Here is a 12,019-nt window from a genome sequence, read left to right as displayed (position 1 = left end):
TATAGTATTTGTCTCTCTCTGTCTGACTTATTTTACTTAGCGTAATACCCTCTAGGTCTATCCACGTTGTCACAATTGGCAACATTTTACTCTTCTTCATGGCTGAATAATATTCCATTGTGTATATATACCACATCTTCTTTATCCATTCATCCATCGATGGACATTTAGGTTATTTCTATGTTTTGGCTATTGTAAATAATACTGCAGTAAACATTAGGCTGTAATCTTGAATTATTATTCTCCACTAAAAGAAACCAAGTTTCCTCGGAGACATAGTTGATTCTAGGTTGAGGACAGGAAAAGCCTGGAACATCAAAGACTGCCATCTATAGTCATATCAAAAGGACCCAGAAACCAAGCTGCATAAGCATTCACTAGGCCAAGACAGAACGATATGATTATCAGTAAGGATAAGAACTACAATGGACTGAAATACGTTAAAAAATGTTTAAATCCATGATTCATAATGATGTTTTAGAAAACTGTTTCGTCACTGTTTACTTTTGGAGGACGCTAAGAAATCACCTCATTATTTTGTAAATTGATGAAGGAGAAGAATCAAGCATTTATCTTTCCTTTCCCTTGTAAAGTGTACCTTAGGGTAACCAAATAGTTGAAAAGAGGGAAGTTTCTTACTATAGAAGTTTTCCAGTCAATAAAGAAGGAATAATAGATTTGGATTATCATTCTGTAATTCCCTAATAAATGAATACGGGCCATCAGTGGCTGATAACATCACCTAAATAGAGAGAGAGAAACGGGGAGGGAGAGAGGGAGAGGGAGAGAGAAAGAGGAAGACAGGTTATTTTGTCCTTCCTGTTACGGAAGTACACAATACTTCCACCACCTATGAAGCAGGCTTGTTAAAAAATAGAAAAGAAATCAAATATGAATCATCAAGCCTCTTGTCCTAACTAGTCATTGAAAGGAAATACAGGGAGCAGAGGAATATGTTAAATGATATTCTGGGGATGTAATGAAACTATAGGAAACTCTGTTTTAGGAAACCTGGGTTCTTTTTTTTTTTTTTTTTTAACATCTTTATTGGAGTATAATTGCTTTACAATGTTGTGTTAGTTTCTGCTGTATAACAAGGTGAATCAGCTATACATATACATATGTCCCCATATCCCCTCCCTCTTTTTTTTTTTTTTTTTTTTTTTTTTTTTTTTTTTTTTTTTTTTTTTTTATATATAAGGGGCTTTTTAGAATCCCCTCCCTCTTGCGTCTCCCTCCCACCCTCACTATCCCACCCCTCTAGTGGTCACAAAGCACCGAGCTGATCTCCCTGTGCTACGCAGCTGCTTCCCACTAGCTATCTATTTTACATTTGTGTAAAATACACAAATGTGTGTGTGTATATGTCAATGCTACTCTCTCACTTTATCCCAGCTTACCCTTCCCTCTCCCCATGTCCTCAAGTCCATTCTCTACATCTGCATCTCTATTCCTATCCTGCCCCTAGGTTCATTAGAACCTTTTTTTTTTTTAGATTCCAAATATATGTGTTAGCATACAGTATTTGTTTTTCTCTTTCTGACTTACTTCACTCTGTATGACAGACTCTAGGTCCATCCACCTCACTACAAATAACTCAATTTCGTTTCTTTTTATGGCTGAGTAATATTCCATTGTATATATGTGCCACATCTTCCTTATCCATTCATCTGTCCATGGACACTTAGGCTGCTTCCATGTCCTGGCTATTGTAAATAGAGCTGCAATGAACATTTTGGTATATGACTCTTTTTGAATTATGGTTTTCTCTGGGTATATGCCCAGTAGTGGGATTGCTGGGTTGTATGTTAGTTCTATTTTTAGTTTTCTAAGGAACCTCCGTACTGTTTTCCATAGTGCCTGTATCTATTTACATTCCCACCAGCAGTGCAAGAGCGTTCCCTTTTCTCCACACGCTCTCCAGCATTTATTGTTTGCAGATTTTTTGATGATAGCCATTCTGACCAGAGTGAGGTGATACCTCATTGTAGTTTTGATTTGCATTTCTCTAATGATTAGTGATGTTGAGCATACTTTCCTGTGTTTGTTGGCAATCTGTATATCTTCTTTGGAGAAATGTCTATTTTGGTCTTCTGCCCATTTTTGGATTGGGTTGTTTGTTTTTTTGTTATTGAGCTGCATGAGTTGCTTATAAATTTTGGAGATTAATCCTTTGTCAGTTGCTTCATTTGCAAATATTTTCTCCCATTCTGAGGGTTGTCTTTTCCTCTTGTTTATGGAAACCTGGGTTCTTGAATAAATAATTTCATGGAAAGAAAAGAGATGGAAGGAGAATCTATAGATTAAAAGCGATGTAACCTTTCATCAGTAGCAATGTAAGGATCTTACATGGATCCCAATTGAAACAAAGGATCCAAATTCAGAGTATACATCAATCAGAGAAATATGAACAATAATTGGGCATTTGTTTATATTAAGGACTTATTACTACTTTTTATAGGTGTGATATCAGTATTGTCATATAGTTTAAAGCCATTGTCATATACTTTAAAGTCTTAATCTTTAGTTATTCTATACTGAAATATGCATAGAGAGATGGAATGATAGATGAAATATATACATAGAGAGATGAAACGTAATGCCCGGGATCTGATTTCAAAAATACACCTGTGGATGTAGGTGAGGGTACAGATGAAGCAATATTGACCAAGAGTTGATAATTGTTGAAGTTGGTGATAGGTCATTATTCACCCTTCCTTCTTTTGAAAATTTACATAATCAAAGGTTTTGAAAGTAACCTGCCTCCCTCCACGTCTCAGGGCCTCTTGTTCCCACATTTGTGCTTTCCTTGCTGGTGCCTGTTCCCTCAACCTGGTGGAGCCCCGACTGGGATCCCAGGGCCGTGTGGTTCCAGGGCCCAGCACCGACTGCCTCCCATCCTATCAAGAGAATCTGGCTGATTGAACTCAGCCAGCGAACGGCCTGCCTTGGATTGGGTCATGTCAGCTGTGGTCCCTTTTGTTAGTTTGTGTGTGTGTGAGTTATTGGGGATTCGAATGGAGATTTCCAGGAACTATGGGCCTGGAAACTCTCTAGAAGGAGTAGGTTTAACTGTGGGTTGGCCATGAAACTTAGCAAGTGTGGGGATGTATTGGAGAAAAGAGAGACTAGAATTAGGAGACCAGACAGGATCCTGTTGAACTCAACAAATATTCACTAGGCACCTTCTACGTGTGTGGCCTTGGTTTAGGTGCTGGGGATGTAGGGAGAAAGGAGATGTAAGAGATGGAAAACAGTGCAAAGGGGATATGGTGAGGTGGGCAAGGCTGGATCCAGGCACTGAGCTGATTGGGCCTGGTCAGGGAGAGGCTGCCCCTTTCTCCTTTCACATCCTCCCGAAAGCCTCAGCCCTGCAAAGTCCTGTGCAATTCTCAAGGCCCATTGCACACACTACCTCCTCCCCAAGAAGCATTTTCTGATCCCCCTTTGAACTCCATAGCAATTCATGTGTCCTCTTACCTTAATTTGCATTGTAATGATACAGTGTATGTAGTTGTAGTTGCATATTTTGTATTGTTGTAATTTCCCTCTTCGTCTTTTGCTTTCAGATTTCTGCTAGACTGCAGAGCCCCTATCTTAGCCTCATCTGCAGGCTGGCCAGGCTGTTGGAAGGGCTAGAGTCCTGGGTTTGAATCTCATTTTCACCACTTGCAAGCTTGTGACTGTGAGCAAGTTACTTAGCCTCTCTGAGCATCCCTTTATTTGTTAGTGAGAATGATAATACTCACCCAAAAGTGTTTTGTGAGGATTAAATTCCATCAAGGATGTAAAAGCACAGGACCCAGCGCAGAGCAATTTATGGATGTGTATTGCACGAGGAGAAATAAGTTCGGCCTGGAGGGGTGAGAGGCATTAGCATAGCTGGAGAGATGAGCAAGGTAAGGGAAAGAAAAGTGCATATCTAGTGGCACGCCCTCCCTCCAGGCCCTCAGGGGACAGGTGAGAGGGTGGGTCGGCTAGGCGGAGGGACAGCCAGCAGTGTCACACTGTGGACTGGACAGCTCCTCCTGTTGTCGGCAGAAGCCACGCCCTCGTCTGGTGTAATGGAAACTCTGCCTTCTGAGCTGCACTGTGCCGCTATCACTGTCCCAGGACCCGAGTGGCCAGTAACTAGAGCAGGACGGACGCAGGGCTTGGCTCTCAGGGAAGGGCGGTCGCACGCTCTTCTCAGCAGCGCTCCACAGCCGACCCCTCTGTTCTACCTGAACCCAGTATTCCCCCGGGGGCCCTGTGACACCACGTTCTCGAGGAGTTTCCCTCACTTTGACAGCCACTCCTAGAAGTCTCATTTCTGTGCTCTGGTGCCTCACGTCACCTCTCGTGAGGTTGGCAGTCCTGGGGTAGGGGCCCGAGTCTGTCTCTCTTTTCCCTCCATATTATCCCCCCAGGTCTCCTCACCCTGCCCTGCAGCTCACATGCCCTAGAGGTGGGGATGGCCCCAAATGCTGCCTCCAGCCTGGCCTCCCTCACAACTCCAGATTCAGATGAACAACTCTCTGCTTGCTGCCTTCAGCCATGCGCTCTTTCTGGATTTTTCTCCCCTGAACTGGCTCTTGCCTCCATCTCTTTCATCTCAATAAGTGGAACTTCCCTAGCTACTCAGGGTAAAAACCTAGAAGTGACCACCTTGGCTCTTCCCGTTTCCTTATTCCTATAACTGCCTTCCCACCCCGTCTCTGCATGCAGTCCTTTGGCACCTCCTGTCAACTCTACCTTTAAAACATGGCCCCCCATGTGCCCGCTTCTCTTTAGCTCTCCCTTTCTTGTCCAAGCCAAAATCACGTCGCCCCTGGACTAATGCAATAGCTTCCGAAATGCTTTCTTCGCTAAGTAACTAGAGCCAGTTTTAAAAATCTAGCACTACACTCATGTTTCTTCGCTAAGTAACTAGAGCTAGTTTTAAAAATCTAAATCCTTCTTAAAATTCTCCAGTGGCTTCCTCTTGCACCTGGAAAGAAATTCAACCCCTAGCTTTGGCCTCATGGGGCGGGAATCTGGTTCCCCACTGACCTCCCCTCAAACCCTCTGCCCGCATCCACCTTGCCCCCGCCTCGCTGGCTGGTTCTACCTCAGGCCATCTGCACCTGCCGTCCTCTTCTTGCTGTGATGCTTCCCTCCAGGTGTTTTTGCATTCATTTGCATTCCTTGGCCATTTGATCTAAAGCAGCCATTTGGTCATGTCTGACACATCACCCCATTCCTGTTCTCCGCCGAATGCTTCTCATATTTTCTCGTTTGGTCTCTCATCTGTTGTTCGTCTCCCCGCCCCCGCCCCCACCCCCACCACCGTTGCACGTACATTCCATGACAACAGGCGCCCGGGCTGGTTTTGTGCACTGCTTTGACCTCAAGACCCAGCATGGGGCCCAGCACACCCTAGGTGCTGTTGGGTCTGGAATTTGATTCTGACCCCGCTTACAAGCTAGCAAGTTAGCCTTTCACTCTTGCACGGGTGCTGGCGGGAGACCTGAGACACCAAGGTCGGAAGCAAAGGACTTTATTCCTCCCGGGACGGCAAGCAGCACGTTTGCAGCAGGTTTCCCTCGCCCCCTGTTCTCAAGGGGGAGACACGACCTGGGCCAGATGGAGAGGCCGTGCGCAGTGAGCTGTGCTCTAGGTGAAGGGCACGGAGCTTGGGAAATTCATGACTTTGGTAGTCAGCAGTCTGCAAGCCTGTTCTTTGTCCCAAGGGAAACATTACCTCATCTCTCAAGGTTTCTTGCTGACGACACAAGCCTGAGAAATGGGCCAAGGAAAGAGCAGTCAGTCCTTGTATCCTCGGCACGCACAGCTAGGTGTACAGGCGCGTGAGTCCCATGGAAGAACGTGGTAAACATTTGTTGAATGAATGAGTGAAAGAAACCCAGCCTGGTGACTAGGTACCAGGAGTTGATGCCTGCAGGTGGACTCACCTGAAGTCAGTACGTGCCTGGATCCCTGCCTCTCACTTAACTCTGAGAAGTGAGAGGCGGGGAGGATCCTTTGACCACTGCTCTTCTCAGCCCTCACGGCGCCTCACTCCTGCCCGCATTCACTGTGGCTGACTGTTGGCTGGGACTGGTAGCATCTTCTGATACCGCCGAGCCAGAGGCGACCTTTTGCTTGCGGGATGGCGATTCCGCCTAGTGTCTGTGGCTGGCTGTCTCCTCCCGATCTCCCCACCCCACCGGCACGTCGCACTGCTGTTAAATGTCGCGGCGTTGGCCCTGTCCCAACACGTGGTGCGAGGCATGTTAACGACGGTGCCGTCGTGGCATTCTCTGGTACGTCCTGGGCGTGTGAGAGCACGGATGGCCGCTGTAGCTCCCTTGTTCCTCACCCGAGAAAGTCCTCTGGGAGATGGCATTACATTGTCCTCTCCCAAGATCCAGCGTCCAGACTTATGGATTCAGAAACAGCAAATGTCTAAATTTCGGAACTTGCAACCCAGGCGGTTTCCTGAGGTGACATAATTTGGTGACGCTGACGGACCAGTAGAGCTCTCAGAGAATGAAGAAATATTTGAAAACCAATTAACTGAATTAGCAGAAAGGCCTGTCAGGTGGTTGGAATGTTGACAGTCGTCTACGCAGAACATTCTTACCCCGCAAGCAAACTACATGGGGAGTTAGATTCTATTCAGAAAGTGGTCTGGAGGGCACAGCATTAGACCCCAAGCCACGAGGAGCTGGCCAGGTGACAGGGAGTGTTAATGGCGTCCCGCTCTGAAAGCCTGATGTATCTATCTTCATATTAGAAACACTCCTGCCAGCTGGAGCCGATTGCTGCCTCTTGGACTCTCCTTTTTAAGTATTTCTAGGGTTGACAATTCTCCCTTTTTGATCAACACACTCTTTTTCTTTCTCTGGATTTTACTTCCAATTATTGTCTGTTCTTTTACTATGTAACTAACGTGTGAGTACATTTTCTTGTAAAAGATCCAAGCAACACATACATCTGTAGAGACAAAACGCAAGAAAGTTCTCCGTCATATTCCTCTGCCACCCCCCTCTCCTGTCCCACTTTAAATGGGACATCATGGAAGTAAATGACCTGCAATATGGAAAGAATCTGACAAGAAGACCTCAATATGCGTCAGTGACTAGTTCTGGGAGAGGAGTTTGTTAGTGATTTTTATTTTTTCTTTACATTTTTCTGTCTTCTTAAAATAATAACTCATATATTACTTCTATAAGAAGAAAACAGTTTTCTTAAGAAAAAGGGAAAAAGAGCATAGCCTTTGGAATTCCACAGACATGGCTGTGAAGGCTGGCTGTAGTCCCTTCTCTCTCTCTGGCTGTGCACCCACTAGTTTACCTCCTTGAGCCTCAGTTTCCTCATTTCCTCATCTGTAAAGAACAGGAGTAGCACCCCCCTCCCTCCCTTATGGGGCTGTTATGAATAAAGTCCGTGAAAGCACCTGACATATGGTTGTCACTCCCTAAGCCAGTTTCCTCCGAAGGAGAAGAAAATGCATGTTGCCCTGAAATCCCGTTGCAGATCGTTTCTAATTTTACACGTGAAAGGTTTCAGAGCCACAAAATTATGCAGATACCGTGTATGCACGTGGGTAGGTGTGTGCAGGAAGAAGAGGGAGGAAGTATAAAACCGTTCAAGGATTCATAACTATGCGCGTGTACTTAATACCACTGAATTGTGCGCTTCAGAATGGTTGGAATGGGAATTCCACGTTAGCGAGTTGTACCACACCAAAACACGTTGAAAACAAAAGCTGCTCAAAGAAGACTGAGAGCACCTCTTTTCTCTCTCACACCCTCGGAGCCCTGGACTTTCTCAGGTGAAGATGCAAAGCCACATTTTGTGTTTTCTTATAGAGTTTCAGTCGAAGGGGCTATTTCTACCTGTGTGAATTCAACTGTCCCAGTAAATACAGATCAACATGCAGTATGAAAAATGGTTTTTTTGCTTGTCTAGTTAAAAAAAAAAACCCTCAGGGGTTATGTACCTTCGACCACTGGTACACGCTGGTTCTCCAGTCAGGGTAGCGAGCTGGGGCAGGAAGGGACAGAGGGGGGCTAGATGCAGGGGCTGGGGCGGGGGACGGGGACAGTGGAGGCGTGTGGCAAAGGAGACCGCCTCTGACTTCCTTTCCCAGGGACCTCACTTGGAGAATATGCCGGGGGGAAGGAACTGCGATGTCTCGGCTCTTAACTCCTCAGACGGCCACCTGCTGATGCCTGGGTTGATCTGACTTGGCTGGTCGGAGTAGCTGCCAGTTATCACGGTCCTACTACGCGCAAGCGCAAACCTTCCATCCTTTGCGCTCTGCCTGTATTTCTCACAGTGACCCTCTGAGGTGGGCGTTATTATTTGCATTTTATAAATGTGGAAACTGAGATCCAGGGAGGCTAGTGTTTTGCCTAAAGCCTCTCCGGTAGTAAGTGGCAGAATCAGGATCCAAACCTTGCTCTGTTTAACCTCTCAAGTCCACGCTCTTTTCATCACGCTTGGTGGGCCGCTTCACTTGTTTTAATTGTAATATAAAAACAAGGGGAAAAGAAAAGAAAAGAAAAGAAGGCAGTGGAGTGGAGCTAGGTTGGTGTTTCCCAGCTCTGGCTGCCTCTTGGACTCTGCTGGGAAGCGTGAAGAAGAGCACAGAATCCCTGCCCTGCCGCCAGGGATTCCAGCTCAGGTCCCGGTGTGCTTTAAATCCCCCACGCTGACTCTAAAGGGCAAGTAGGTTGAGAACTCCTGGTCTACACCAGTGCTTCTCAAACTTGAACCTGCATCCAGTCCACTTGGGTTTGCGTTAAAGTGCAGATTCTGACCCAGCAGGCCTTGGTGTGGCCTGAGATGCTACACTCACTTCTAACCAGCTCCCAGGTGATACGGATGCCGCTGGTACACGCGCCACCCTTTGAACGGCGAGGGTCTTAACGAGCCTACGTTTCTGTCCCCTTCTCACGTGCTGCGGCAGCGGAGAGCGCCGTTCTCAAGCACAGGTGTTCTGTATCCACCAAACTTCCCGCACCTCTGTGTCCTGCCACCCTTACCTGTTACAAATGAGCGGTATTTCTGTTGGTGGTCAAAACATGTGGAAGCCAGACACCAACACTGTAGGACAATGGGACATAACGAAGGGGCGTGGACTACACGTGGGTTCATATCCCAGTTCTCTCGTTTACCAGCTGCGTGGGTTCAGGCAAGTTCCTTAATCTCTCTGAGTCTTAATTTCCTCAACTCCAAATTCAGGATAATAAACTCCTATTGCATTGGGATATGGGGAGGATTAAATGGGTTAATATAGACGAAGCCCTTTGTACCAACGGGTGCCCATCAAATGGCAACCGCTGTTATCAGGACTTTCCACGTTGATCTCATCTGGTGATAGAGCTCCCTGCAAGCAAGAGGAGCCTTGACCTGTGTCCTCTGCACAAAGCAGAGTCTGCCTTTGATCTGAATGTCAGGTGACACTGCGACATGACATCTCAAGGCACGGGACCTTCGGGCCAGCGTCCTTGCCGAGAGGATATGACAGAGCAGAGAAACCTTTTGTCTCCTTCCTTCTCCGGATTGTTAGATTACTGTCCCCTGCCTACCTGTGGAAATTCCCTGGTGGATTTTGGTATAAAAACGGAGAAGGTTAGCTCTTAACGTATTGGTTCGGTGCTGCGCTCAGACTAAATTTATTCAGTCAGTATTGACTGGTTGCCCAGGTGCCAGGGATACAAGGACAAACAAAAACTTCACAATCTCTTTCACCCTGGAGTTTGTCGAGGGGGTGCGGGCAGATGTTGAACAAATAAAATGTACGGTTGCCATCGTGGAAAGTGCTACAGAGGGAAAGGGAAAGGACAAGGCCTCCCGAAAGAAAGTACTGAAGAGCTCGTGGCGCCATCAGTTTTCACTTAAAAAAAGCCTTGTGACTTCCTAGGTGTAGACTGCGTTGGAGCAGGGCAAGAGGGAGGAGGACAGGCAGTTAGGAGCTCTGACAGTAGTGCAAGCCCAGATGGTGGTGGCAATGGAGTGGGGAGAATTTGGCGGAATCAAGACGGGGGGCGAATTCCCTTCCTTTGTCTTAATTATCATAAAATGTCAGCTTGTAGTTTGAATAGTTTTATAATTTTCCCCCTTTTATTCAATACACAAGACACCATGTCGTCACCACAGGAAATTCTAACTAGTTGTGTGGTTTTTTAGGCCAGTGGTTTCCCCTCTGTATGTCTCCATCCATTCATTCTCTAAAATCGTGGTAGTGGTAGCAGGTGTTCATATCAACAGGGTCTAATGTTCTTTCTTGCCCTGTCCTTTGGGGACTCCAAGACAAATTAAACGTATTCACAAATAAAAAACTTTAAGCTTCAGGCGAGGAGCAGAAAGTTTAATCCTGAGTACGAGACTTCCTATTCTTTAAGAACCCTTGACTCCCTTTCTTCTGGGCCAGCACAGGTCAGTGAAATTATAATCATACTTCAAGCACAGGATGCATGAGTCAGGAAAGGTCAAGGCCGCAGTCCCCTCAAGCCGGAACTACAGAGCAAAATTGATTTCAATGCCCAGACACCATCCCCGGCTCTGAACCGTGTGGGAATTGAGAGACAGCTGGAGTGTGACTCACCTGCTAAGGCTGAATGACACACGCTGGGTCACAATGATCCCTGAGCCGCCTTGTCCAGAGCCCGCTGAAATGACTTACACACCTGAAGTTTAAATAGCTCAGTTGTCTCACGAAATTAGCATCAGAGTAAAAACATTTAGGAAATGGAACTTCAAATGTTGCAGGTCAGGACACTCGGGACCAGAGAGGTCAACTCATGGACCTAAGGTCACACCGCTGGCTATTTGGCCAGCCCCAAGAGCCTGAAGTTAGGGACAAGGAGAACTGCTTGGGGATGGTTCTGTATGGGAGTTGCAGGATTCCGCTGCTAAGACAGAGATACTCAGCCATGTGTTTGAATCTGAGAACGGAGTTTCAGATTCTACTCAGGTGCATTCGACCGCGGTTGATGCCTCTATGGCCTCTTCTCTGAAGTTTCCCATAATTTGCACTCGACGGTGACGGTTCGCTGTGAGGACTCCATCCTCTTAATCCTCTAAATCCTAAGGATCTAGGGAAACCAAGGCCAGTTCCTCCTCGCGTAAAAGTTTGGAACCCCTGATCTCAAGGTTGGTTAGCTTAAAACAATTTAAAAAAAAAAATAGAGAATAATATAAATACTAATATAACATACACCGGGTTCCTGCAGCCCAGAATTAGTGACTACTAACATTGTCTTCACGGTATTTTGAGAATCTTTTTTTCTTTAGAATGGCTCAGGCATGTAAGATACAGGCTGAATCTACCATCTTGCTTGATCAGCCAGATTTCTATGAAATTAGAACATAGAGCTAGGACGGAGAAGAGAAAGAAAATTTTTTTATATGGTACATAAATGTACCATGTGATGAGTTTTGATAAATGCCTATCACTGTGTTTTATTTTTATTTTTATTTTTTTTTTGCGGTACGCGGGCCTCTCACTGTTGTGGCCTCTCCCGTTGCGGAGCACAGGCTCCGGACGCGCAGGCGCAGCGGCCATGGCTCACGGGCCCAGCCGCTCCGCGGCACGTGGGATCTTCCCGGACCGGGGCGCGAACCCTCGTCCCCTGCATCGGCAGGCGGACTCTCAACCGCTGCGCCACCAGGGAAGCCCCTAGCACTGTGTTTTAAATTGCCTTTTGCAATTGGAACTACAAAAAAAGAGATTTTAATTTACATAATCTTTTTTGCTGTTTTCACTTCCACTTAAAACAGGGAATCACCTGGGGATTGTTTGTTTGTTTTTTGGCAGAAAATGCTTAAGTTTTAAAAAAAAAGAGAGTAAAAGTTAAGTTTACAGATTTCCAGTGACAGATTAAAGAGAGCTAGAAAACTACGGAAAGTCAAAGTTCAGTTTTGTTGCCTACAACTGTATTTTCATTTGTTAAGTTCTAGAAAGGTGTTTGAATGGGGAGTCGGGAAGTCTGAATTCTGGAATCTGCGCCGCCACTAATGCACTGTGTGACCGCCGGCCCATCCC

Source organism: Kogia breviceps, chromosome 5 (assembly GCF_026419965.1).
Source record: "Kogia breviceps isolate mKogBre1 chromosome 5, mKogBre1 haplotype 1, whole genome shotgun sequence".
Taxonomy (NCBI): Eukaryota; Metazoa; Chordata; class Mammalia; order Artiodactyla; family Physeteridae; genus Kogia; species Kogia breviceps.
Note: the sequence above shows the minus strand (reverse complement) of the source record.